The sequence below is a fragment of the Priapulus caudatus genome, unplaced genomic scaffold (genome assembly GCF_000485595.1).
Source record: "Priapulus caudatus unplaced genomic scaffold, Priapulus_caudatus-5.0.1 Scaffold395, whole genome shotgun sequence".
NCBI lineage: Eukaryota > Metazoa > Priapulida > Priapulimorpha > Priapulimorphida > Priapulidae > Priapulus > Priapulus caudatus.
The window spans coordinates 8369-15404 of record NW_014577456.1 but is presented as its reverse complement, the minus strand read 5'-3'; positions in this window follow the sequence as shown (position 1 = coordinate 15404).

Below are 7036 nucleotides of genomic sequence, written 5' to 3'. Positions count from 1 at the left end.
TTCCGTCCCTCGCGCCTGCGCGTCTCCGCCGACGCGCTGACCTGTTTCGGGTGCGGTGCCGTCTTCGGGCGTCGATCGGCCGCCGCCAGGGGGCGCTTTTGTTCAGCGGCTTTGGCGGGCGCCGACTTGACGCGCAGCTGACGTCGCTGATGACTCATCGTCGCCGCCGGAGAAACTTTCGAATCGAGGTTGCCGGCGTGTGTCGGCTGCTCCGGCGGCTCCCTCTGTGACCGTTCGTAATCGCCGCTGCCCGGCGGCGGCGGAATCTGTCGCTGAGGGACCGTGTCTTTACCCGGCGTGGCTTGCGGGTTGGACCGCGGTTTCGGGGTGCAGGGGGGGCCGCTGTTTCTCGGCGTGGTTCCGCGCTGAGGGCTCGAATCGTGCTTCGCAAACAAGCGACAAGCGTTTCCCTGCACAGTCTCACGGAACATGGCCGCCGTTCGCTCCGGCTCGAAATATCTGTGAGATTGGTCGGTGCTGCCTCCCCAGCAGCGACCTCTATGCGTCATTGCACCGCCCAGTGGCGCCCTCTTTTCGAGCTTGTCCGGTGATTCCAGTGGGTCTTTATCCGTGTTCGCTGTCGTCTGCGGCTTGAAGTCGAATCGCTGAATGGAATTCTTTGTGGCAATAATCATTCTGGATAAGTGAAAATAATGAGTATTATGTTGATGATGATGATGATGATGATGATGATGATGATGATGATGATGATGATAATGATGATGATGATGATGTTGATGATGATGATGATGATGATGATGATGATGATGATGATGATGATGATGATGATGATGATGATGATGATGATGATGATGAGGATAGGATAAGGATGATGATGATTGTGATAATAATAATAATAGTAGTATTAATAGCAACAAAAATATTAAAACCTGTGATGGAATAAGACTTCCTAATTATCTTATTCCGAATTACCTAAAGATGTGCGATACCTAATTCGTGGATATGCGAATATGTAACATGTATCAATGGAATGCCTTCAGACCTGTCTCCCACTAGATCTCCACTCTAGCCCCTCAACCAGCATCTGCAGCATCTAGTTTCCGGCCCGCTGCACCTATAACAGTATCTAGTGTACGTCGCTCCTTGCCTGTACTGTAGCTTACAGGGATGCTGTTTGTTGTTCTTGCAGCCTCTCTGTACTTCGTCGGACCGTGGGTGCCGTTCATCGACGGACTCAAGTTCGGTTTCTACGAGCTAGAGTGTCCCGTGTACGGCGTGCCTCCTGTGGCCATCATGTGGTACAAGGACGGGTTGCCCATCTACCCCAACCCAGGTGAGAAACGCACGCGTGTGCCACGAGTCAATATGAAACTGAATGATTAAGGGATCAGAGGGATAATTAATATATTAGCAATGAACCTTAATTATGTAATTTATCGTTAATGACGTTGGTTAATAACTTTAATTTAGCACGGATTTATTAACCCTCATTCATATGGTGGTATATAATACTTACCCTAACTTAATACCAACTCGAACCCCTAGAGGTATTGACCCTTTAACAACTACCCAAGGGGTAATTTTTCCTCATCCAGGATGCAAAACGCTTATCAGTGCTATTTTAAGAAAGATTATATCAATTATGTTAATGTAGTCACTGTAAAACAGCCTTATTCTCAGGGGCGGATCCAGCGGGGGGGGTCGAGGGGGTCCGGACCCCCTTTTTTACCACAAAAAAGGGAAAAAAGCATACACACGCACGCACGCACGCACGCACACACACACTTCTCTTATATCGTCTCCATAAAACAATCCTTGTTTAGCCTAGTTTTGCTGCCATAAAAGATTTACCGTATATATAGTGTAAATTCGTTATTAAAAATATAGGGCAAAGAGGGGTCCGCAGGCGTCCGGTGGGACCGGATCTGTATGAAATTTTCTGCCATTCTAGACATCTAAAAATTGCCTGCTCACATGCTCTCAGAAAATTGCACCAATTTTTTTTTTAAACTCTTAGGCGGTGGGGGAGGGTCTCCAGCAACCCCGCCCCTAAGCTGGCCAGCCTTATTAAACATACACCAGAAAAAGTTCATTTCTCTTCTGTCAGAGGCACACCCCTTTTCAAAAATGCCTGGGTCCGGCCTCCCTGATTCCTATTTCTCCTGCATGGACGAAGTGGAGGAGTATCTCTGTAGTTATTGGTCTACCATGGCTTACTGGTGTTAGAAGCTGCGTCGGCATCCGACATGAACCAACAAAATCCCCGATCCGACGGCATTTAAAAAAATCCGAATCGCGATATCGATGGCTATTTTTGAATCCCGATCCGATCCGAATCGACTGGCAAAAAAAAATTTTTTGCAATCCGAATTCGAATCCCGAATGCCGCGACGTCTCGCTTGGTACTCGCATAAGATCCGAGTTCCGCAAAATCCATCCGTACGCAAATGCCGAACACTCTCACTCTCCGCAAATAGCGTGTGACAGATCGCTATAACAATTCGTGTAATAATTTGTTTCAACATGAAACTGGTCGGACGTTTGTTGCAGATTCAAGGAGTGTGAAAGTGGGGACCTGTAAGAACGCGTTTTAACGAAAAGTTAGTAGAACAGAGCGGATTGATCTGCGGAATCTGGAACGGGATAAATTTTCTTTATCAAATCGTCACCTCGAGTATCCACTTTGTCCTACCGTTACCTAACAGCTGGGCAGCTACAGTGACATAGGGTGGCTACGAAATTACTACGAATTTGACGAAACGTCTGTAGCATATTCATACAATTATACATTATGCTATACGGTAGTATACGTGATATTTCCCAACACTCAACGGATTAGCGAGAGCGAGCGTGACAACTTCGCAACCACGTCACAATCAATAATCGATTTTGCTAATTTGTGATGACTGGTCCCGAACTCCCTTTCACAATATCAATCGACAGTAGAAGTCCGCCGCACGCGCGTGTGCGTATGCAAAACGCATCGATTTCACAGTGCGGGCGCAGCAGATGTGTGTTCGACAGTGTGGTGTGTAGGGTGGGCGTCGTGCGTGTGCCTGTGCGGGTGTATTTGCGTGTGTGTTGTGCGCGCCGTTGCCGTGCTGTGTGGGCTGTGCGTGGGGACTAGTCTCAGCCTCCCCTGCTGTGTGTGTGTGTGTGTGTGTGGTGTGTGCTGAGAGCAGAGAGGAGCAGAGACCATATGGTGTGCAGACGACGGAATGTCGGTATGTGAATGATGTGAAGCGCGTGCTACGGCTGGCGGATATAGTACGCGATAATCCGATCGGAGCGCCTTCGATATACATCAGAAAGCCGCCGAGTCACGCGTTCTGCGCCTGAAGCCCCTCGTTATGAAGTAGCCGCCGCTCAGGCCCTCTGCCCTCCTGCAGGATGCGAGGTCGGATTCTACGCGTCCGATCCCGGCGATCGAATCGAATTCGAATCCGACAGCAATTTTTGCAAAATCCGACTCCGAATCCGCATCCAACGACAATTTTGAATCCCAATCCCGGAATCCGATCCGATTCTTTAAATAACTCTGTAAAATCGATGCGAATCGACATCCGTGATTCGGGATTTCGGATCACAATCGGGATTCGGATTATCGCGATCCGGACACCCACAGCTCTACTGGTGTCGGTATTTGTTTTTCTCACAACACTGCTTCCTCGTATATGTACGTGTTGTTTGGAGAATGCTGCATTGCACCTTCGTCGCTATCGTGTCTGCTCCTCTCGCAGATCTTCCGACCCTTCCAGCTGCAATCAGGCCGGAGGCTACGGCAGAGAGATCTGGGAGCTCGCTGTGCACTGGTGATCTCTCGGCAACTGCGGACGTGGCCCCAGACGATGGACGGGTGCGAACCAAGTCCTCACAGTGGTGCGAGAAAGCCACGAACCGGTAATCTAAACCTATATCTGACCATCGCCCGACCAAACGACATCTTCATTCAAATCGCTAACTCTTACGCTTAACGTGCTAGCTAGTTAGGAGTGTGTGAATAACACTCCAAGTTTTACTGGTGCGGCATGCCTTTACAATCTACAATCCCGCGCTCGTGCGCGTGTGTTTTCGCGCTGCTGCATGCCCACGCTGATGTACGCTGCTGTAAGCTGACTCATGCGTGCACGTGTGGTGCGTAGGGTGCGTGCGTGCTCGTTGAGTTTAGGCTCTTACGCATGGTGTGTGTGATGGCACGTATGTACGCTGGCGTAAGTGACTCCCATGCGCTGCACGTGGCTGGTCATCACGTATAGTAATCATGACAACGACACGGTGATTTCTCTGAGTGTCCATTTGCGTCAATCATTGACGCGCAAACACTGCCGTCATGTCTTGCCGTGCGCCGAACTGTGTTCGCGTCTAGTCTCAAAGCGATGCAACAATTATTTTCCAACTGTTCAGTTTTCCAGGCCAAGACCTTTCAACGTGTACATACACCACTTCGCCAGACGCTCTGGACAACCTGGAGTCGCCTTGTCACGCTCAGTATACTAGCGACGTCGGCGGACGCAAGACGAGGCCCAATGCGAGCGGCTGAACCGATCCTGCCGACGATGCTCCGTGCGTAACCGACTGCATCATCGTCCTGTCCTGCCGAGCTATGCGCCTCTCTTGCCCACGACCGTGAGCAAGGTACGTGCAACTACGTACATCTAGCATCCGTACATCTACCATCTACATCTACAATCTTACATCTACCAATCTACAGTCTACCGCATCTACGCATCTACGCATCTTACGCATCTACGCATCTACGCATTTTGCTGTGTCGCTTACCGCCGTGCCGCGTGTGTGGCCAGACTAACTGGTGTCTGGAGACTATGCTCTAACTGCAGACTGCCTTTAACCACGGAGGTGTATAAACTCTGCTTGCATTAAACACTGGTGTAAACTCTGTTGCGATTTAACACTAGTATAACTCTCGTGATTTAACACTGTATAACGCTGTTACCATTTAGACACGACCTCGTTATAACTATGTTGCCGCTCTAGAATTAACTAAAGTGTCGCTTCGTTGTAATCCCGTGTTGCTTAATCGTCTGCCGGCTGATGTTATTCTATAATTGCTCTCTCTCTCATATCCTCGCGCCTCTCTCTGTCCTTCTCATGCTCTCTATCTCTCGCTCTCTGTCTTCTCTTTCTCTCTCTCACTCTCTCTTCTCCCTCTCCTCTCTCTCTCTCTCTAATCTCTTGCTCTCTGTCTCTCTCTCTCTGTCTCTCTCTTCTTCCCTCTCATGTCTCTATCTCCTCTCTCTTCTCTCGCCTTTATCTTTTTCTATCTCTCGCCTCGCTGTCTCTACTTTCTCTCTCTCCACTCTCTCCCTCCATCCCTCATACTCTCTCTCTCTCTCTCTCTCTCTCTCTCCATCATTCTCTCTCTCCATCTCTCGCCTCGCTATCTCTTCTCTCTCTCTCTCACTCCCATCTGCTCCCTCTCCTTCATCTTTCTCTCTCTCTCAGCTCTCTTGTTCTCTCGTCTCTATCTGTTACTCTCTTCACTCTCTCCCTCTGGCTATCTCTCTCCCATCTCTCTCTCTTTCTCTTCTCGTCCCTTCTCTTCGCTTCCTTCTCTCACTTTTCTCTCTCATCCCTCGGTCTCTCTCTCTACTCTCTTTCTTTCTTCTCTCTCTCACTCATCGGCTCTATCTCTATCCCATCCATTCCTCTCTCTCTCTCACTCTCCCCTCCATGTCCTGCCGCTCCATCTCTCTTTCTCTCTTCTCCATCCTCTCTTCTCTCTCTCTACTCTCTTTCTCTCTCTCTCTTCTCTCTCTCTCTTCTCCGTTCTCTCTCTTCTCTCCCTTTATCTCCTCTCCCTCTCGTCTCTTCAGCTTCATCTCTCTGCTTCTCTCTCTCCTTTCATCGCTCTCTCCCTCTCTCTCTCTTAGCATAATCTCCCCTCTCCCTCCATCTCTCTTTCTCTTTCTCTCTCTCTCTCTCTCTCTCTCTCTCCCTTCATCTCTCTCCCTCCTCTTCGCTCTCCTCTCTCTCTCCTCTCTTCTCTCTCCCTTATCTCTCTCCCCTCTCCTCTACTCTCTCTCTCTTACATAATCTCTCTCTCTCTCCGCGTGTCCGCAACAGTCGAGGACGCTCACCGCGTCACTTTCATTCTACGGACAACGCGACGCGCATACCCGCTGATGCGCATAAATCTATCGGCTCCGTTGTTCCTCATCCATGCAGCCCGCTCGAGCGCACCATCCTGCAGGAGCCCGGACGCAGCCCACCCTCGCCTAATTGCATGTCCTGAAGCCTGCCGCTACACCGGCCTACCCGCGGAGTTGCGCATGTCTACCGACGACGACCACGCACTCGCCGCCACGACGTCGCAGCGCCCTGAGTCAGGGTCTCGTTACTAGTGAGCGCGGAGAGGCGCGCGACCGGGCGCGGTGCATGGCACGTATGTAGCGTGCCGTAAATGAACTCCATGCGATGCACGTATGTCGTGCGTGGCTGTGCGTGGCCGTGCGTGTGTTCTGCGCTGTGCATGCACGTATGCACGTGCGTAAGTGACTCCATGCGTGCACGTGTCGCTGCGTGGGGCTTGCTGTGCCGTGCGTGTGTTCGCGTCGTGCATGCACGCTATGTACCTGCGTAAGTGACTCCGTGCGTACCACGTGTGTGGCGTGGGTGTGTTATCTCTGCATTGTGTATGTGCTTTGCGTGTGCCGAGCCCGTCCGTGTGTCATGTGCCGTAGCGTGGCAGTGCACGTGTGGTGCTCGTGTCGTGGCTGTATTATTCTGCAGCGTGTGTACTCCGCGTGGTGCTTGCGTGTGTGAGCCCGTCCGTGTGTGTGCGTGCGGGCGTAACCCGGTTTTGGCGGCCGCCATTTTTTTGTTTTGTTTTTGGGGCGTGGGGGGTGGTTGGTGAATTCTGCAGGTGTGCTATGTTGCTTTGCGGCGCGAGGTCGTGGCGTGGACGTGCGGCCGCCGACACCCGTCATCGAATCAACACGCGCGCCGGACGGCGTGCTCACGCGCGCCACCAGCTTCCTGTCGAGTGGAGCGGTATCGATCTGCTGCCACCGTCGACGGTCCGGCGCGCGGGCGACCGGTTCCACCCGGTCGCGGC